This window comes from Coffea arabica, chromosome 3e (assembly GCF_036785885.1).
Source record: "Coffea arabica cultivar ET-39 chromosome 3e, Coffea Arabica ET-39 HiFi, whole genome shotgun sequence".
Lineage (NCBI taxonomy): Eukaryota > Viridiplantae > Streptophyta > Magnoliopsida > Gentianales > Rubiaceae > Coffea > Coffea arabica.
The window spans coordinates 31,925,082-31,948,007 of record NC_092315.1 but is presented as its reverse complement, the minus strand read 5'-3'; positions in this window follow the sequence as shown (position 1 = coordinate 31,948,007).

The window sequence follows — 22,926 nt, the reverse complement described above, 5'->3', positions numbered from 1 at the left end:
GCTAGCAAACTAACCAAAAAAAAAAAAAAATTACTCTGTTGGTTTTTAAGAAGTTTCTACACACACTATTAAAGGAAAGTTTTTTGAGTTGGTTGTACACTTTATATGCTTTAGAAATTGAGATTTCTAAACATATGTTTGTTGCTTTTTCTAGTTGTTATTGCTACACTTATTCTTTTTGCACTTATATCCTCTTAAGTTTCACTAATTATTTTCAACTTTTAATGTTTTTCATTCTTTTACTAATATAACCTCATAAGAGGTAAAAAGCGTATAAATGGAACAAAAGTATTATCTCACTTCTCAAAATACTTTTTTAATTGTACTTTCTCTGATATGGGTTGAATCTACTATTAAAACATTAAGTTCAGAGGAGCTTAGTGCTATTTTTAAAATTGTACGGGAGGTGAGTGCAACTATTAGAAACCTTATGGGAGGTTTCTGCAATTATCCCTTTTTTCCTTTCCCCTCAAGTTGTTTTCGCTTGTAATATTTCGCTTTTATGGGAGGTTTTTGCAATTATCCCCTTTTTTCTATTCCAAATAATATTTCGCTTGTATCATAAATACATTTCCCAACCCACATTTTTATATTTGCAACTATCTTTTTATCTTACATACATCACATTACAAAAAATAATGCAATAATTATTCCAAATAATACTCTATCCAAAGTGGGACATGATTTATTTGCTTATTTTGAGTTGATTTTTATAATGATTGGTACAGTTTTATGGTTTGAGTAAGGGTTGAGAAGACGTTGGAAAAAAATAAAAATTCATAAGAAATCGGTTTTGAGCATATAGAATTAAATTGATGCAAATGTATTTCTTTTTAAATATCTTTTTAATTTTTCAAAATTATATTTTATGGGGTATAACATTGTGATGTGGTAGTACTACAAGAGATTATTTTTGAGGTGATGATTTTTTTGAAGTAAATAAAGTGGTTTAGAAATATTTTTATTTAGCAAGCGTAAGGGTAGTTTAGGGTTTTTAAAAATTATGTTACAGAAATAACAAAAGTAAGAGAGGTAAGTGATATTTTTAAAACTTTGACTGTACTGATGATATTAAGAGAAATCTTAGGGGAGGTTTCTGATATTATCCCTTTAAATAACTTTTTCATCCAACACAAATCACACCATAATTATTTCAAATAATCTACTATCCAAACAAGATTATAATATACGTCGGTTATTAACTTATTTTTCTTTTTTCTTTTGGTTTTTTTTTGCACCAAATCGTGCAACTTCTTTTTTGCCTTCGGTTTGAACAAAATGTTGGCTTCATTCCCTATTTTAGATAGAGTTTTGTGAAATTTTAAAGTTTCTATGTTTATTTGAATTATAAATATAGTATTGTTCATTATTTTTTAATACAACGAGAAAAATTTTCATCATAAGTAGGGCTGCAAACGAGTCGAGTCGAGTCAAGTTTTGGCCTAATCGAGCCGAGTCTTGACATAATTTTAATGAACTCGAACTCGAACTCGAGCTCGAAAAAAATAAAAAATAATTATTTTTATTTTTAAAAAATAAATAAAATAATATTTTTTTCTTAATAAATAATAAAATATTAACGATATCTATGTAATTTTACTATTAAAATAAATATATATATATATATACTTAAAGTAAAAAATATATACTTAAAATAAAAAATATATATATATATATATATACTCGATCTCGCGAGCTAACGAGTTTAATATCTTGAGCTCGAGTTCGAGCTCGATTTCGACTCGAGCCAACTCGACCTCGACTCGAGCCGGTCGCGAGCCGCTCGATTCGTTTGCAGCCCTAATCATGAGTAGCCAAATTTTGTTTAAACGTACTTTTATTTATCTTCGAATAGTTCTTACCAGTCCTAAAAGTTATACCAAGTTTCTCAAAATTGTAAAACGTGAGTACCACATCTTACCATATCTCATTAGTATTCATTCAATTATGATCGAAGAAAAATTTGTTAGTTTTGGTCAAAATTTCACATTTACTTTGTTACTTTGGAATACCAAAAGAAATGTATAATTAAAGCAATTTACTAAATTGTTTCAATTAATTAACTAAAAGGTTTAGAAATTATCTAGCCAATGGCAAAGCCACATATTACCTACCCTCAAATTTGATAAAATTATACAATGACTTTAAAATTTTTTGAAATTTTTAAGTTTGTACCATATTTGCACCCCTTGAATTTTACAAACTTCTCTCCTTTAGTTAAATTGCCCCCTTAGATTTAAGGAAATTCTTTTCTACACATAGATTATCCTCTTAGTACGTATATATTCCCTCCTCATGCTTCATCATCCCACTGAAAAAACTTATATTCCCTTCTCATGCTTCATCATCCCTCTAAAAAATAAGATTTTTTATTGATTACCTTATTTGACAAAAATTTTGGCCTATTCCAAATTAGATATTGATGACATATTAATGAGAAAAAAAGGATTTGGCCTTTCAAATTGAAGTACCTAGTATATTTTTTATATAAATCTAAGACCATGTTTTATGTTGAATTTGATCATTGTACCCTCTCATCCTCCAGTACTGTTAGTAACTTGTTTCATTAATAAAATCTTGCGATTGATGATTTCTAATTATTAGGAAATTAGCTCCAAAAATTCTTTATTTTTCTGTTAACTTATCATTCTAATTCAAGCAAATATGACTAATTTGATTAAACTTGTTAAATTGTCAAATTTACATAAAATTAATGATAATCCCTCAGGATATTTTCAAATCCTTGTGATATCTCATGAAAGAAAGTAGGGCCAAAAGATTGTCTGAAAGGATAGAAGAAAGTCTAGCTTTGAATGAAATTCATTTGGATCTATAGTTACTCCTAGTTATGTCAGGCTGAGTCGAGAATAGGCTTGAAAATACGAATCATTGCTTTTTGGAAAAGTGAAGGAGCAATTATTAGCCCGAAGGGCATGACTGTCCATTGGAAATGATGATTCGGGATACAAAATCTAGTTTTGTATCTATCTTCACTTTGAATGCCAAGTTGGCAAAAACCAGCCTTTAGATCAAACTTAGAAACCACTTGGCAGTTGAGATTTGTAAAATAAAGACAGTTTGTTAGGTATAGGAAATTTATCATCCATTAAAAATTGATTTAATGGCTGATAATTTATAACAAGTCTAAGCTTGTTTCTTACTTGTTCAGATCTCTTATTGACATAAAAAGCTTGACAAGACCACTGGGAATCAAACTTTTCAATGAGTTCAAATTCAAGAAGCTTAGAACATTCTTTCTCAGCAAACTTGGAATGCTTAGGATTCATCCTAGGATGGCTGGCTTTAGTGGGATTTATATCCTCATTCCTTTTGAAAGGCAACTTGATAAAGAAGTCAGAATTTTTGCAAAGAGAGTGGTCACATTTGTGAGAAAGTCTTTGTGATTCTCAGCACAAGATTGTTGAATAATCAGGGCGTTGAAGACATTGATTTGTTCAGAAGGTTCAGAAGTTTTGTGAGGTTGAAGATATATTTTTGAAACATCAATATATTCCTTGAAGAATTTCTTTGATTTAATACCATTAGGCATTAATAGAAAATCTCGCTTCTCATAGAAATCAAATTCTGTGATGATGTCTTTACCTGTGAAATCAGCTTCAAGGATATGGGTCTAAATTCTGTAATTAGGTAAAAGTTGGATGATGATAGGGTTTTTTGTTATAATACTGGTTTCAAACAATTCTCCGTTTGAAATTTATTCTGTATTTCATGCTTTTGTTTTAGAATTGAAGGTGTTGTGTTTACTTGTTAATTGTTTCTTATGATTAAATAACTTGGATGTTCCCTATGTTAGTGTTGGATCAACATTTATAGAAATTAACACTAGAATAAGAAATTAGTAGGAACATAACATGAGAATATAGAAGTGAGGGGCAATTGTTAGAATACCTCTTGACAACTCACATATGTTTGACAAGTAAAGATAGACTTACCTTGCAATTTTATTCATTTGGTTATCTATTTGTTTATTTATCGATTTGATAATGATTTTGTCTTAATGTTTTTATTAAATTTTACATTTGGGAGTTTAGTGGGGGAAAATGCGATTTTCTTTTTGTGGGGTGTGAAAGGAACTTTTGGGAAAAAAAGAGAGGGTTTAGTGCAATAACGAAGAGGTAGGATACTTGGAGTTCGAAACATCGAGATGGTGACATGTGTCACCATAGCCATCAAGTGTTAACTTCTTTGATCAAGCCTTAATCCTACTTTGACCATGCTTTCTTACCAATTATCCTTTAATTACTTGTTTTAAACCTAATAAACCAACACAAGAGAAAAAGATTAGAGAAATTGGAAGCTAGAAATCACAAGGAAGTGACACTTGGCGAAGTAGGGACCAAGTTTTTGTTATGAGACACGTTTGACCAATCTTGTCTTACCATTTTCTTTCCTTTCTTAACTTAAGACCAAACAAAATAAAAACCAAGAGAAAAAAAGAGAAAGAGGGCTATGAGCTTGAGGAGAAATAGGGAAGAAAAAGATCCATTTCAACTAGCTTCAATTTTGCTTGGACTTTGAGGGGAAAGGAAGAAGATAGCTTGGGGTTTCCACCAACCTTTGCTTGAGCTTGGAAAAGGGAGAAGATCTGGTGAGTGGATTAAGTTTCATCTTGATTGGAAAGCCAAAGAGGTAAAGTGTTAGGTTGTTCTTCTTTCTTTACCTTATGTTGGAAACAAGTTGGATTTTTGGATTCAAGGCAAGATTTTATGGTGAATATTGAAAGATTATGAGTTGATGATTATTATGCCTTATATTTGAATTCTAGGGTTTGATTATGCATATGATTGTGGTGTGATTATGATGGCTATTTTGTTGTGATTATGGCTACATATATATCTATGGTTATGTTGGTGATGAAACCCTATGGAATTACGGCTGAATTTGGGACAATGAGTTGGAGGAAAGTTGGAAAAATTGGGAGGAAAATTTCTGGTTGCTGGCCAAATGGAAGGGCTGTAATTGCAGCCTTTGTTTCGAAATTCTCTTGATGATTTAGACTTGGTTTTGCTCAAAATACGTTATACTACTTTAGTCTACAAGTGTGTGCTGAAATTTGATCAAAATCATGTATTTTAAGTGGCTTAAACCTCACATTTTTGTTTTACCAAAACCATGGCTAAAATTTGTTCAAGTTGGCCTAGAGAAGAAGGGACCAAAACTGGACTGTTTACCCTCTTTTGATTATGTAACTTTGGCAAAAATTGCTTTAATTACTTGCTTAGATGTTGATTCATGTATGTGAGGCTGATTTGAGCAAAAAGATTGAGCTTTAAATGGTGAAATTGTAGTTTGCTTCAAGATATATTAGTTGTTAAACTTTCGCAGTGGTCACTGCATAGACTTGGGGAAATTGTCATATTTTGGTGTAGAAAAATTCAAATTGAGTTCCGTTTATTGCGTTTGAAAGTATATTTAGAGTACCTCCTACCATGAAAATTTCAGAATTTTTCTCAATTCCTATGAATATCTGTGATTTTTCAAAATTGACTGAATTTTCACACCTGTTCTGTTTTTCTACCGGATGAAGCAGCAACTTGAGACTGGAATTTGACTGATTTGTGGGCAGAATCTTACAAATATGCCTTCTGAGAAATTGTAATTCTCTGAGTCTATTTTCCAACGGTATAAAGTTTATAAATTTTAGACTTAAGAAACTTGAGATATGATTTTTCAAATAGTATTGCTCAAAACTGGAGAAAATTCTGTTCTTCAAAAGTTGGAGTTGTTTAACCATTTTAAGCTTGGTTTTATGATTGGAGTGGAGATAACTTGGTTGGTTTAGAAGTGTTTTTTTTTCCTTTGAATATGGTGGTTTGGAGTAGTGGATCTCATGGCACTTTACATACTTGATTTTAGGACTTGAAGGTGAGGCCGGAAGTGCTACTGAGGCAAACACTTAAGCTTGTTGTCGTGGTGAGTGTTCCAACTGCAAGTCCCATGTTACTTGTTGCTCAAATATGACTTGTTACTTGAATTAACTTATTATTGCATAGGTGAGTGTGTACTTTACCACACTCGACCTAACTTGATTGAATTCCCATTTTATTATTATAAGTGAATTGTTTACAAGTAAACTGATATTCACGTGCATGAGTTGAAAGTAATGGCTTGGATCCTAAACCCCATCGGCTAGTTATCGAGTCGAGTCGGCAAGGGTTTTGTCGATTAGATAACGAACCCTGAATCTACTGTTTTGTTGAGTGGAGTGTTATCTCCTTGATTAATTGGTATGCTCGAGTATTACCACCCACTATTACTATTGGAGTTCGGGCCCAGTAGGGTGTTGTTCGATGGATGGAGATTGGAGTTAAGTGGTGCTTTACTGGACTTATTATAATTCCATCATTGACGGAGTGTCAACAGATCCTGGACAAGTTGCGATGGAACTTGCTCCCGACAGCAGACTATATCCTTATCGTGAATGTGTATTTACTTTACATTGTTAAATGAGTTATTTGGATATTACTTGCTCCACGGAACACGTGATCATACCAACATGTGAATGTTGTAATGCCTAACTGTTTGTTATTTTCTTGGAACTTCACTGGCCTTTTAACTCATCCCTTTATTTGTTTTCCTTAACAGGGTGCGAGACGAGAGAGAAAAGAATAGTACTAGTTTGTAATAGAAATTCTTAAACTTGTCATCGGCTGGCACTGTATTAGGGTACTAGTTTTGGCACTGTATTAGGGTAGTAGTTTTCAAGTTCTCATCTTGTAGCTTGTACTTTGGTTCATTTATTTGACCGATTTGTAGCATGTAAATGTTATTTTGAAGAATTTTAGTGTTATTGATTTGGTATCCAAAGAATAGCGAGTTCGAAAGTTGTAGCTCATTTTAAGTAATTGCAAATCCTATTTATATTTAGTGAAGTGATTGAACTACTTGTATCTCATTTCGCTTAGCTGTATACCTATGTATGGATGTTTTGTGATGTTGGGTGGTTTGTAATATTTATTGGGGAGTTTCGTGCTTACTTTGAAGTTAATGTTATATCTGAAGTTAATGTTAGTAAGTGAGTCCTGGTGAGAGTTGGGCAAGCGGTCCGTTAACCTCTAGGGTTCGCCTTAGAGGGAGGTGGGGTCGTCACACTCTTGAATTAAAAAAAAGAGCTATGGCCACGATGGGTTCATCTTTCTCGGAAGGAAGAATATGAATAAGTGCTTGGGGATACGTTTTTGCAGGGTTTAATTCCTTATAGTGATAGCTACAAGGATAATCTTCTTGGAATACCTACGAAGTCAAAAGAGTATTGTTAGTAGGCTCCTCTTACTCGAATAATATAGACTCAAGATTGTCAGGAATATGAATCTTTAATTGATACGTAATTTCTGCAATTAAATGAACCCCCTTTTATTTTAAGGACAATCCTTTGCATAATGTCCTTTTTGTGGCAGATGAAACATCTTCCACCCTTCTGATCTCCTTTCTTGTTAAAGAATTTTCTCTTTTTCCTGAAATATCTCCATGTAGCTCTCTTGTACGGAGATTTATCAGCAACCCTGAACTTTTTGAATCTTTTCTTGAACTTTCCTTTTGGAGTTTTACATGTGAAACATTCTCCTTTTGTTTCTAGTTCAGGCTTCTTACAAGCTTGGTCAATGCAGACATCTGCCTTCAAATATTCTCTTACTATTCTTCTTTTATGGCACAAGTCTTTGAGGGCCAAGATGATGGACTGCTTGATTTGTCCTACAGAAAGATTTTAAATGGATCTATATTTATTATATATGTAGAATTCAGCTCCATCAGCTAGTGGTTTTGGAAGAGAGCTTAAAAAGGCTTGCTTTAAATTAATATCTGCTCCAAGAGTAAAGAATAGTTGAATCATTTTCTTGAAATGTTTATTAAGATCTTTCGATCACAAGAGTGACATTTCATTTGAAAAAAAAAATTCTTTTCTCTTCAACTCTTTGTTTTATTTCACATCTCCTAAAAATATGAGATGAAGAATATTTATATTTTCAATAAAATCTTGTCTAATCAAAAAATGTAACTTATTAGTTTCTCCAAGACTAGATCACCAATCTTTTAACATACCAGAGAATCGTGCTATGAAATCTGATCAAATTTCAAAGTGAGATTCTTCTTTAAGATTTTGAATAGTTAATCAAGCACGAAAATCTTGGAACTTGGATTCCCATTTGTGAGGATGGTATGTCATCAATTGTAAAAATTTGTATACTTCCCTATACTTTTTTCTTCTTCTAACTTGAGCTTGAAGTACCAACATGTTCTTTTTCGGAATCATCTAGATGCTCTACCTCACCCTCATTTGTCGTCATATGAATCTAAGGAAAAGAGATTTCCTTTGATTCCTCTGATTCTGAAGAATCTTTCGATTCTGAAGAAGTGACCGAGCCATCCGTAGAATCTTTATTTCTAGAGCTTTCTGGCTACTCTAAAGATTCATCTTTTGAGTGTGTCTCAATAGTTGAGACTTGTGGAATTTGTTGCTAATGAACAATCTGTAAAAAAGAGAAGATAGGGTTAGATGCAAACATTAGAGAGTCTGTAGTTTCTTTAGGCATCTTTTCCCTTTTCTTTCTTTGCCTTTTGTACTTTTTCTTTTTTGCTTGTTACTCTTTGCACCACTTGGTAATATCAAATTCCTACTTTGGAGGTGCAGAATTCTGACTAGGAAACACAGCAATATGTTGGTTTACTGGCATGGTATCAAAGTAACAAGATGTAGGCAAGAAGCTTGTTGGGATTTCTCCAAAAGCACTTGTATCCTGACTTGAAGGTTCAAGCTTAGTTGTGAATTTCCCTGTACTTTTGAGACTAGCAATTTGTCTTTTTAGAAAATTTTCTTCCTTATCCTACTGTTCCTTGAAATGAGAGAGAGGAACATTAGTTGTAGGCAAGGCATATTTCAACCCATTTAATCTTTTCTCTAATACAGAGATCATATGAGAAGTCTATGCATTTTGAGTTTTACCTCATTTTCTATATGATCAAGTTTAAAAGATACCTGAGTCATTTTTCTTGGATAGAATTCAATGCTTTGTTTTGATCCAAAGAATTTTCTGTTTGCTAGTTAATGCTTCTTTTGCCTTATTCATTGGTGAGGTTTGGCTAGATAGCAAGATGGTTGGAGAAGCATTAGATATCTTTGAAAAATGTCTAGCATGAGTTTTTGTGAACGGCTCAAAGGAGGGAAGTCTTCTGAATTAAACATGAATACTTCTAGGGTAGACGAAGTGGGTTTTAAAAGATTTTCTTTTTGGAGAATATCAAGACATTTAGCATGGTAAGGATTTAACTTCTTTTCCTTATCTAGTATTCTCTTTTTTTCCTCCACTAGTGGCAATGATTTAACTTCTTTTCCTTATCTAGTATTCTCTTTCTTTCCTCTATCAAACTTGCTTCTTAAAGATGTAAATGATGGTGGCAAGCCATCATCATTATATACAAGCTTCTTAGTTTCTTTACATTTTTGTTCTTAGGCTATCTTGCTCTTTCTTTTCTTGAAAAAATCATCATTGGCCCTATTTGACAAATGAATTTTTTAGATGTTTGCCTAAAATTTTACTGTAGCTTATTGTAAAAGTTGTAGAAAAAAATTTTAAAATAGAAACTTTTTTTTCTATTTCTCTTTCTTTTTCTTTCTTTCTTTCATTTCTTTCCTCTCTTTTTCTTCGCCCTTCCCCTTCCCCCTACCTCACCACCCCTTCCAGCTAGAAGCAGTAGATGGAAATTTTTGTTTTGCTTTTTCTCTTCCCCTCTCCTCTCTCTCTCTCTCTCCCTCTTTCCCTCTCCACCTCTCCCTCCCTCCGCCAGAAGTTGCAACAACAGAAACGTGAATTTTTTTTATCAGCTTATGCTTGTGAAGAAGCAGTGAAAGAAGGCATCTTTTATTTTGAGATGATGCACAATGACTATAGAATTTTGCCAGGAATTGAGCATTACTTGGGTGTTATTGATGTTTTGGGTCAAGTTGAACACTTGTTTGAAGCTTTGGAGTTCATTGAGGATACGCCTTTTGAGTTGACCATTGAAGTTTGGGAAGCTGTTTTGAGTTTTGCCAGAGTACATGGAGATAATTGACCTTGAGAATCGTGCTGAGGAGCTATTGGTCGAGTTTGATTTCTCCAGACTTGTAGCTGATGAAGTGCCTACTCCATTGGCAGTGGGAGAGAGAGAGGGGGAGAGGGAGGGTGGTAGGGGTAGGAAAGGGGTAGGTGAAAGGGGATGAGAGGGAAGGAGAGGGGGAGAGGGAGAGGGAGAAGAGGGGGAGGGAAAAAGCCAAAATAATAAAAAGTTGCATCTGCCGAATCAGGCACCGGAAGAGGTCTCCGACGCGGTGCCGATTGGTCTTGGCCGGCGGCGGAGGTGGTGGTGGGTTGAGGTGGAAGAAGGGAATTTTTTTTTTTTTTTATGTTTTGGATATTTTGAATTGTGTAGGTAAAAAATTTTGAGAAATTTTTTAAAATTACTGTAACTAAAGTTGTTAAAAAACTAGTAGGAGACAAACTTGGGTTAAAACCCATTTGCCAAACAGGCCCATTATTTTTCCAACTGTCAACCCAACAGTCATCACATCGCAGATATCAAAGCATATGTGACTTGAGAATAGATCTTGACAATGAAATACCTTTTCTCCCTGACTATTGAAATGAGCAATAATGTCCTCAAAATGATCTGTTTGTTCATCGTATGCACCAAGCTGCTCGTTTAATGAATTGGGATACTGAATAGGAACCTGAATTATAGAGATTGATGAAAATGATTTAGTTTTGTCTATGTTTAGATGAGAATGATCAAACTTAATAGACACAGATCCATCAGATAGAAAAGAGATCTTAGAATCTAAAGATTCTATGGGGGTGATTAGCTGCTTGATGCAATTTTTCATAATTAGTTATCCAAATTTTAGGATGTAGTTGGATAAGTTCTGATTTTGAAAATTGCCTAGGAACAGGGATGCATGTGGTTGAGTGTTTTTCATCAACTTTGATTAGGAGAGCATTCTCTTCTCCAGGCAGTGTTAGATCTAAAGCATGATTTTGTACATGGTATACCATTTGATAGTGCAGTGTTGCAGCTATGGCATCTGAGATTTGGTTAGCTCCAGTAATTTGTATCTAGACTTTCAGAACTTCTAAAAGATGTGGGTCAAATAAAGCCATATTGAAATTTGGGAAAATGGTAACAAAGATTGTTCTGGCATTTAATGTTGTTTCAACAATTGCAATACATGCACGTTGACACTTCACAAATCTGTCCAATACAGCACTTCTTGCTACTACTGGTAGTCCTTTCCTTCTATGAAAGGATAAGGCACCAAAATGAACATGGGTTTAACCTTGTTGTTTCCATTGAGCAGGAAAATTCGGAGGAATATAAAGAATAATAAACTGTTCTTTCTTCGTGGCTGGGACATGATGTTGATCTAGTTTAGAAGATTGAATATATTCTTTTACTCCCTTGGGATGATATTCTATCAAGGATTTTATAACTTACAAAGGAAATTAGGCTAATTTCGGGAAGGCAGAATAAGGATTAATTAACGAAAGGGATGTGGGATTGACTTGTTCTAGTTATATAGATACTTCATAAAGATAATCTAATTTATTACTGTTAGATCTTTTCAAAGATAAAGAAAAAGATGAAGATGAAGTAACAACCATGACAGATGAATATGATTAATTAACTCTCTCTAATCCTATGGCTCTGATACCACTAGGAGTAACCACAGATCCAAATGAATTGAATATGCCTTGCCTACAACTAATATTCCTCTTTCTCATTTCAAGGAACAGTAGGATAAGGAAGAAAAATTTCTAGGAGTAACCACAGATCCAAATGAATTTCATTCAAAGCTAGCCATTTCCTGTCCTTTCTGACAATCTTTTGTCCTCACTTTCTTTCATGAAACATCATATATAAGGATTAAAGACAACCTAAGAGGGGGTGAATTAGGTAGTTTAAAAAATTGGCCAATATATGAGTCACTTTTTGACAATTTATCCTCTTTTTCTAAATGACTACACAATGGGTCAATTGATGAGAAAGCACAAGTGCTTGGGAGTAGAAGAGATAGACAATTTATATTGTAAGACAGTAAGTAAAAGGATAGAATAGCAAACCAAGTTTCAAACTCCACTTGAGTTTGAAAATCACTTTATATAGCAAGCTTTTTCAAATTGATCAACTTACAATCAATCTCTTGTGTACAAAGGAAGGATCACTTCCTCCTCGCCCCAAGCCGCACTTGGTCAAGCAAGGAAATTTTACTATCACTCGGATAACCCTCACAAAGCTACACTATTGTAGAAATAGAAACACACTTGAAAACCTTATCGAAAGTTACACAACTAAGAGTACAAATCTTCTTTAAAGAGTATTCTTACACTTGAATCACTCAAGATCTGATGTAGTCTCAATGTGCAAAGTTATTTTTAAGTGGTTGACTTTGTTCTATTTATAAGAGACCAAAAACTTCTTCAATTAATGCTATCAACAGACAGAGAGTCAACTAGCCGTTGGTGGTGTCGGACGTTCGGTAAGCTAGTTTTCTGCGTCCAAAAGCAGGTAGAGAGTTCAAGAAATTTTTTTGAAATGTTTAGGACGTCCGGTACCTCCAGAATATGCGTTCGAAGGTATGATGCAAAACTGAGAATTCTCCTTTAATTCGTTCGGACGTCCGGTGCCTCTAATGTTTTGCATCCGAAGTGTCGCAACGTTTGTCGAACGTCCGGTACTCAGGTGTTGTACGTCCGATCAAGGTCAATGAGCTTAGATAACTTGGCTTATCATCTTCAGACGTCTGAGAGTGGGTTCTTCATGCGTCCGAAGTTGCTCAATGGTTGTTGGACGACCGATGCAGTCTTTATGTGCGTCCGACAGCTATTTCGGCATATGTTAGACTTTGAACCTGCTCTGCTCCAATTTTGAAAAGATTTAATCAGAAAATATTAGTAACATCCATTTGTTTTGTAATCATCAAAAGTTACAGATTGAGATAAACAATCTCTCCCTTTTTTATGATGACAAAACAATAGATGGAGTAAAAAGGTTTTAGGTACAGCTCTCCCTAACTTAATGCATTCAAGGAGTATTCACAACTTCTCTTTAGAATAATGTCCACTCATGATTATTCACAACTCCCCCTCAGAATAATGTTCACTCCTCCTTAAAATGACTCCCCCTCACATATAGATTACATATCCATATCTCCTCCTTTTTGTCATCATTGAATCAACCAATAAAATTATCTATATTACCAACAATGTGGTCGTTTATTGGCTCACCAATATTATCACCAGGTATTATCAGCAAGATAAAACACAACAACACACATCCAAACTGAATTTAGCAACACAGCAGAACAGCAACATCATCCATCCAGAACAAAACCAAAACATCATGAAACAGAAACTAATATTGACAGATAAACTGAAATAAGCAACATTTAACATAAAGGATAACTAAATAATTTTACAGACCAGTAGAGGAGTCAAATCCTTAAAACAGAGCACACCAAATGTTTTTAAGTGCAAAAGATGTAAAAATTTACTATGAACTATTATCCTAATCATGAAGTGCAGTAGCCTAGTAGTGCCTATATGGTGATCTTAGAGGATCCAGGCCTTCTTCTAACCAGGCGAAACTGGGCAGGGTCTTCTTCCTCAGTGTCCTCATCCTCATCATCATCATCCTCTTCAGTCTCTTCTTCAGTTGCTGGAGCTTTTTCCTTGTCCTGTGGTTGAGAACTGGAGGCACGGTACTCTGGGGTAGTCTCAGTGGTTGGCTCAGTTCTAAGCTTCTTTCGGTGTGTATTTTCATTTTCTGGAGGAATGGGAAGTACAAGCAGATTCCTTTTGGCAACGAAGGTGGCTTGTTGCTCAGAAGTCATGGTCATCATCAAGCCATCTTCAAGAAGTAGGATATGTTGTTTGAGGTCATCAAACAGAGAGATGACCTCAGGGTTGGATGAAGTATGCATAGAGGCTGACCTTCTAGGATGAATGGTGAAGGGTGTCACATACATAGACTAGTCTCGAGGAGTCATAGGGGTTACAGGAGTTTCATGAAAATTTTTTCTCCTAGACTCAGAGACAGTTTTTTTGTAGCACCAATGACCCTAAAAAAATTTCAGATTTTTCCTTTCAAAGTAAATTTTTGAAAACATAGTTGATGCACTCTCTTTTGGAGATTTGCCAGTAAAGAAAATTTCAAAATGAGTAAAAATAGGAGTCAAAAATTTTTCATAGGACAGTTTCCTATGGCTATTAGTGCTGATTTTGAGCAGAAATTTGCACATGACAAAACCAAAATCAATTCAGATTTTTTCAAGAAAACCGTAGAACAAATAAAGTTACATTTTATTTGCATCAGTTCTGTGACCATCAGTGGGCACCAACAGATTTGAAATTATGAAAAAAATGATTAGGTTTTAAGGACTAAGATCTTCCAATCTTGCCTCAACAGGAGTATTAAAGTGAGATTGAAAATAGGTCATCAATTTTACAACATGAAAGTGATGGTATGCAGAGGAAAATTCTTTGTAAGAAAAGAAATTTGCAATTTTGCCTTTAAAACCATCTTCAATTTTGGTTTTCAAAATAGAGTTGACAATTTCAGGATTCAACTCTATGTTAACAGAATTGACACGTGAAATGAGATAGTATATGATTTACCCTTTATAAGGTTTGTAAAAATTGATGAAGCATGTCAGGATAGTAGGCGTTTGGAATGGTCAAAAGATGAGTCCATTTTTTGAATTCAAAAGGGTTGAGAACAGATTCAAGGTCAAGCTTACGAAATTCGTAGAGAATGATGGTCCTTTGAGTGATAAAACCTTTCTGTGAGATCCATTCAAACCTCTCCCTGGCTTTATCATCGATGAACTTGGGCACGGGAGTTGGTTCAACAGCAGTTTGGGTCTCTGGTTGTTCATTTTCTGGATGCTTTCTTTTTTCACTGCACTGAGTAGTTGGTGCAGTACCCTGGACACTAGACCTTATCCTTGGTGACTTCCTGGTAGATGGTTCATCAGTCTGCTGTTCCTCAGCATTTTTCTCTACATCCTGCTGTTTTCCAGAGGGATCAGCAGTTTACCTTCTCTTGGGTTGAGCAATGCTCTTCCTTTTGGCAGTCCTTTTCATTTTCTTAGTGATTTCGTGGGGGTTACATCTACATTGGTAGGCTGCTCCAATTCCTCTTCATTGCCACTTACTGGATGCCCTTCAGATTGATGCTCCTCCATCTACTCATCGGATGGTTCAACAGATGGCTCTCTGGTTTGCGCATTCTGCTTTTTTCTTGCAGATTGTTTCATTTTTCCACCACAATTTCCAGTTTTCTTTTTGAGTGATTTGATGGAAGGTTCGACAACTTGAACATCTTCATCCTCCTCATCACGAAACTTGAAGGCGCGTCCGACACTCATGGATTCTCCTCTAATCCTCACCATGATTGCAATGCAGTGTGGTTTTGTTATGTAATGTGATACAAATAAGTATCAAACGATGAGAAGTGCAATATGAACTACAGTGGATGCACGAACTATCCACAGAGGGAGAAATTTTTGTGGTTAGGGTTTCGGGTAAGAATTGAGATTTATAGTGCAGTTGGCGGTTGGGGGAAGTTATGCTGCGCAATAAACTCGCAATAGGTATGTGAAAGTGTCGGTCAGAGTGATTTCTTGGTACTTGTTCCAAGGAGAGATGAACTTGAATTTTGAAATTGAGAAAATATGAAGAGTTGCGTCCGAGGCAAAAGGGTAAGAATGAACTGAATAATGCAGATGACTTTCTTATAAGATGCAATTTTTGAGTGTCGGACGGCTGAACGAAATAGAGCGTCCGACACCTCCGTCCGAACTAAAATTTTCTGGGTAAATGATCAAGAACACTGTCGGACATCCGTTCTACCACATTGGACGTCCGATAAAGAGTGACCAGAGAATTTTTAGAGTATTTTTTCTGAAACGTCCAATTTTGTTCTTAAATACACAAATTGATCCAGTGGTAAGGCTTTTGTGAGAATATCTGCAATTTGATCTTCTGAACAGACATATTGAACACAAATTTCACCCTTATGAACAAGATTGCGAATGAAATGATGCTTTATGTCTATGTGCTTTGTCCTAGAATGTTGGATGGGATTTTTTATCAAATTTATTGCACTAGTGTTATCACAATACATAGGCACATAATCATACATCAATCCAAAATCATTCAATGTATTTTTCATTCACAATAATTGAGCACAACAAGCTTCAGCGGCAACATATTCAGCTTCAGTTGTAGATAATGAAATAGCATTTTATTTTTTGTTAAACCAGGATACTAAGCAATTTTCAAGAAAGTTACATATACCTGTTGTACTTTTTCTATCAACCCTACAACCGCCGAAATCAGCATCAGAGAATCCACACAAAGGAAGTTCATGACACTTAGGATACCATAGACCAAAATTCAAGGTTCCTTTTAGATATCTAAAAATTCTTTTTACTACATTTAAATGAGATTCCTTTGGACAAGACTGAAAACGAGTACATAAGCACACAACAAACATGATATCTGGTCTACTAGCAGTTAAGTAAAGCAAATTACCAATCATACCTCTATTCTTCTTTTCATCAATTTTTGTACATTCTTCATCCTTGTCAAGTTTGGTAGATGTGCATATAGGCGTTCCAACCTACTTTGAATCCTCCATTCTAAATCTTTTGAACAGCTCCTTGGTGTATTTTGTTTGATTGATGAACGTTCCATCTTGAGTTTGAACCACTTGGAGTCCAAGGAAGAAATTTAATTCTCCTATTATGCTCATTTCAAACTCTTTTTGCATGATATTAGAAAAATTATTGCATAAACTCTCATTAGTAGCACCAAAAATAATATCATCCACATATATTTGTACAATTAAAAGATCACGTGAACTTTGCTTAGTAAAAAGAGTAGCATCCACAATACCTCTTTTAAAACCGTTTTCAATCAAAAAACCACTCAAACGTTCATATCATGCTCTTGGAGTTTGTTTTAGTCCATATAAACCTTTTGAGAGTTTAAATACATGATTTGGATAAATTTCATTTTCAAAAGCAGGAAGTTGATCAACATATATTTCTTGATTAGTAAATCCATTTAAGAAATCACTTTTAACATTCATTTGAAATAATTTAAAGTTCTTGAAACATGCAAAGGCAAAAAACATACTAATTGATTCCAGCCTAGCTACGGGTGCAAATGATTCATCAAAATCAATTCTTTCTTCTTGAGTATACCCCTTGACTACAAGTCTGACCTTATTTCTTACTACCTTATTTTTGTCATTTATTTTATTTCTAAAAACTCATTTTGTGCTAATGATAGAATGATCTTTTGGTCTAGCAACTAATGTCCACACCTTGTTTCTTTCAAAATGATTTAACTCCTCTTCCATAGCTAAAATCTAGTTCTCATCTTTCAAAGCATCAACAACATTTTCGGGTTCAAAGTGTGAAACTAATTCAAAATTATCCATTAGTTGTTTAGAGGAGGAACGAGTTCTGACCTTCTCGGATGGATCACCAATGATAAGGTCCTTAGGGTCGTTTTGAGCAAATTTTCAAACTCTTGGAAGATCGTTAGATGTACTAGTGTCTCTGTCACTGTCTTCCCTTGCTAGACTGTCTTGAGTTTCATCTTCCTTTGAATCATTTTCTGGTGAAGCAATGCCTTGGTCAGTGATTGTGAGTTTCTTTAGTTCTTCTTGAATACTTGCATCATCATCTTCACCACTACTTATGGAAATGTCACCATTAGATTCATCAAAAGTGATATGTATAGTTTTCTCTATAAGCAAAGTCTTTCGATTGTAGACTCTAAAACCTCTCTTATTCTCACAATATCCCAGGAAAATTCCCTCATCAGATTTTTTATCAAACTTTTCGAGGTGTTCCTTGATTTTTAAAATGAAGCATTTGCAACCAAAGACTTTAAAATATCCAACAACAGACTTTTTATCAAACATCAGCTCATAGGAGGTTTTGTTCAAGATTGGTCTTAAAAGAACTCTATTCATGGTATAACAAGCTGTATTTATAGTTTCAGTCCAAAAGTATTTTGATAAATTATGCTCACTTAGCATGGTTCTAGCAACCTCTTGAAGAGTTCTATTTTTTCTTTCAACAACTCCATTTTGTTGAGGAAATTTTACAATTGAAAATTCATGTGTAATACTATTGTTGTTACAAAATTCTGAAAAGCCACAAAAATGAAATTTTGAGCCATTGTCACTTCTGATTTTGATGATTTTCAATCCAATCAAATTCTGAACTTTTGCAAATAATGAAACAAAGTTTTTTGAAAGCATCATATTTATGTACAAGAAACAGCACCCAAGTGTATTTAGAATAATTATCAACAACAACAAAACAAAATCTTTTGCCACCTAACTTGGTAGTTTGTGTAGGATCAAATAAATTAAGATGTAAAAGTTCTAGAGGTTTTGTAGTAGAAACACATTTCTTGGGTTTAAAAGACATTTTGACATGTTTTCCAAATTAGCAAGCATCACAAATTCTGTCTTTTTCAAATTTGATCTTTGACAGCCCTCTAACAAGTTCTTTTTTGGAAATTTCTTTTAGCAGATCCATATTGAAGTGACAGAGCCTTCTATGCCACAACCAGAGGTTCTCATTTGCTACTTTGAGACAACTAAGACTAGAAAAATCAACTTTTTCAACTAAGACAACCAAGTTTATTAACTTTTTTTCCTTTGAAAACAGTATTAAACTTTGAGTCAAGAACAAGGCATTCATACTTTTTAAATAACACAAATAGATTCCTATCACACAATTGACTAACACTTAACAAGTTATAGCTTAAATTATTAACTAAAAGAACATTGTGAACAAAGGTTTGACCATTCTTACCAACATCACCAATTCCAACAGTTTTGACTTTGTTATCATCTCCAAATGTTACCTTTTCGCTTGTTTTTGGCTTCAGTTTGATGAACTGTGATAGATCACTAGTCATATGTTTTAATAATCCACTATCTATGAACTACTTTGATTTCTTAACAATGTTCACTAGGTTCACCTACACAAAAGTCCACAAGATAATATTTGATACCCTTTACTTTTTAAGTCCTTGAGAGTTAGTATTATGTCTAACCATCCACATGCATCTCATGTCATTTATCATATTTTTCCTAACATAACAATTGCTTTTTATGTGGTCAAATTGACAACAGAAGTTACATATAGTTAATGAATTACTCAAATGAATAGATTTAATAAATCTAATTTGCCTTTTCCTATAGATAGTAAACTCATTTGCACTATGATTTAACCTTTTCTGATGAGTACCAAAATGAGGTTTTGTATCATTCTTTTGAAAACAGTTTTATTTCTTATGTTAAAGCATCTGATTTAGATCATCCATTCTTCTTTTCAAGTTACTTTGTTCATTTTTGAGCATGTCACAAAAGTTTGTCTTTCTATCAAATTCAGCATGCAAATTATTTTCAATCCTTTTCAGGTTCTCATTTTCATTTCTCAGACATTTATTTTGTCGAAAAAGGCTTGCATTGTCTTGAATCAGAAAGTTAATCTTCTATTTTAGTTCCTTGTTTCTAACATAGGATTCTTTCAAACTGTTATGCATTCTTTCCATAAAAGAGTTAACATCATCATCAGATTCGTTATCACTATCAGTTTGAGAGTTACAAGTAGTTACCTCTTCATCACCAATGGTCATGATAGCCATTTGGGCAGACTCCTCTTTTTCTTCGACTTCACCTTCTGAATTGCAATCATTCCAGGTGATCTGAAAATTGTTAAATTTTGATTTTCATTCAACCTTGCTTTCCTTCCTTTTCTTTATTGGACATTCATTTACGTAGTGTCCAAGTTGGTTAAATTCAAAGTACTTATCAGTTTGCTTTTTCTTGAGCTCTAGATTCTCTTTGTTTCTCAAGTTGTTGAACTGATTTGGAAATGAATTGCTGGGTCCACCTTTTCTGAACCTCCTTTTGTTGAGTATTCTTTTGAAACTTTTCGTGATGAGTGCAATATCACTGCCATCACCTTCCATGTCATCTTTATTTAAGGAAGCTGAATCATCTTCATCTTGCGAGGTTTTAGAGCAATACTCTTCTCACCTTTGTATCTTCTTCCTCCTGCACCTTGGACTTGAGTTTCAGTTCATAAGAGATTAGAGAATTAATAAAAGATTCGATGGGCAAGGTATTTAGATCTTTAGCTTCCTCAATGGCAGTCACTGTATTCTCCCAATCCTTGGATAAAGCATTCAAAATTTTTCTATTTTTCTCACCTAGAGAGTAATCCTTTTCAAGTATTTCTAGGTCCTTAATAAGATCATTGAATCTGCAATACATCTTGTCAATATTTTCATGAGGTTCCATATTAAAGGATTCATACTTAGTGACCAGAATGGATTTCTTTTATTTTCTCACATTCTCACTTCTTTCATGAATTTTTCTGAGTTTATTCCAAATCTCTTTTGCAGATCTACAGTCTTTGATTCTAATAGACTCATTTGAATCTAAAGTACTATATAATACATTCATAACCTTGGTATTTAAAATAAGATGAGTTCTATCATCACCAGTCAACTCACTCCTTATTTTTTGTCTCGGCTTATGAGTAACTTCATCAATAATAGAGGCATCATATGGACCTTCATTGACAATAAACCACAACTCAATATCAATAGATTGTAAGAAAATAATCATCCTCTCGTTCCAACTCACATAATTTGATCCATTGAACATTGGGGGTCTAGTGATGGATTGTCCTTCAAAAAATATAGCATTGTTGGTTGTCATTTTTACTCCAAAGTCGATTGAACTTAATCTCTAGGAGACCAAACTCTGATACCAATTGTAAGGATCGAAGACAACCTAAGAGGGGGGTGAATTAGATAGTTTAAAAAATTGTCCAAAATATGAGTCATTTTTTGAGAATTTACCCTCTTTTTCTAAAGGACTACATAATGGAGCAATTGATGAGAAAGCACAAGTGCATGGGAGTAGAAGAGATAGACAATTTATATTGCAAGACAGTAAGTAAAAGGATAGAATAGCAAACCAAGTTTCAAACTCTACTTGAGTTTGAAAACCACTTTATATAGCAAGTTCATTCAAGTTGATCAATTTACAACCAATCTCTTGTGTACAAACGAAGGATCACTTCCTCCTCGCCCCAAGCCACACTTGGTCGAGTAAGGAAGTTTTACTATCACTCAGATAAGCCTCACAAAGCTACACTATTGAAAAAATAGAAACACATTTGAAAAGTTTATCAAAAGTTACACAACTAAGAGTACAAATCTTCTTTAAAGAGTATTCTCACACTTGAATCACTCAAGATCTGATGTAGTCTCAATGTGCAAAGTTATTTTTAAGTGGTTGACTTTGTTCTATTTATAAGAGATCAAAAAATTCTTCAATTAATGCTACCAACGGACAGAAGGCAGTTGAAGTGTCAACTAGCCGTTGGTGGTGTCGGACGTCCGGTTGGCTAGTTTTCTGCGTCCAAACGCAGGTAGAGAGTTCAAGAAGTTTTCTTGAAGTGTTTAGGACATCTGATACCTCCAGAATATGCGTCTGAAGGTATGATGCAAAACTGGAAATTCTCCTTCAATTCGTTCAGACGTCCGGTGCCTCCAATGTTTTGTGTCCGAAGTGTCGCAACGTTTGTCAGACGTCCGGTACTCAGGTGTTGTACGTCCGATGGAGGTCAATGAGCTTAGAGGACTTGGCTTATCATCTTCGGACGTCTGAGAGTGGGTTCTTCATGCGTCCGAAGTTACTCAATGGTTGTCGGACGGCCGATATAGTCTTTATGTACGTTTGACAGCTATTTCAGCATATGTTAGCCTTTGAACCTGTTCTGCTCCAATTTTGAAAAGATCTAATCAGAGAATGTTAATAACATCCATTTGTTTTGTAATCATTAAAAGTTACGAATTGAGATAAACATCATAAAAATTTGAAGATATCCTAATGGATCATTGATAGATTAGAGAGAGAAGAGAACTATTTTAGCTAGCCATGAAAGCAAACACACCCATTCTTTTATTTCCAAGGATCTCTGCCTCTAGAGACTTACATTCCTCTCTTTTATAAGTAAACTATACAAGCAAATATAACTTACTAGACAAACGAAAGGTCGCTTGACCTTTGGCCTTTTGACCTTTGAAAGGTCATTTTGATTTTTAGATCTCGAAAGGTTACATAACTCTTAAAACATAAATTTAAAACGTGCTTTTATAGTTATTGGCTCTTGGACTATGGATAGGGTCATTTGACTTTAAATATTGATGTCTTCTTCCGATAGGGTATTTGAGGGCATGCTATCAGGATCAATGATATTGTAATCAATGATGTAATCCTGATGACTTCTCTTGTTTTGGCTTTTATTGGATGCTTTTTTAGTCTTAGTTCTATTTTTGTAGCATATTTGACTGGGATCAACTGGATAAGGATCTTGTGCATCTTGCACTGTCTGCCATGAGATTAGCATAGTTATTCTTGGCTTTGATCATGCATTCCTAGTGAGGATAGGAATATTAGGAATTTCGTGAACCAAAAGGACTAGGCCAAGATTCTGGTAGGATACTGCGATTCTCTTGAAAAATATATTTCTGGATCTCAGCATATTCCTATTCTTTATCAAGGATTGTTATTCTTGGTTTTGATGATCACAAAGTATTTTGAAATGTATCTAACCTTCTTCGATTATAAGTGTCTTTACATATCAAAGAATCAGGTATGAATAGGTCATGAAATGCATTTCAACCAAAAGAAGAAGCAAAAACAGAATACTCACGTCGGACGGCCGAAAGGAATCTGTAGGACGTCCGAAAGGATAAAGAGCATCGAGAAGGAAGCTCTGTCGGACGCTCGTGAGGAAGCATCGGACGTCCGGAAGGATCGGAC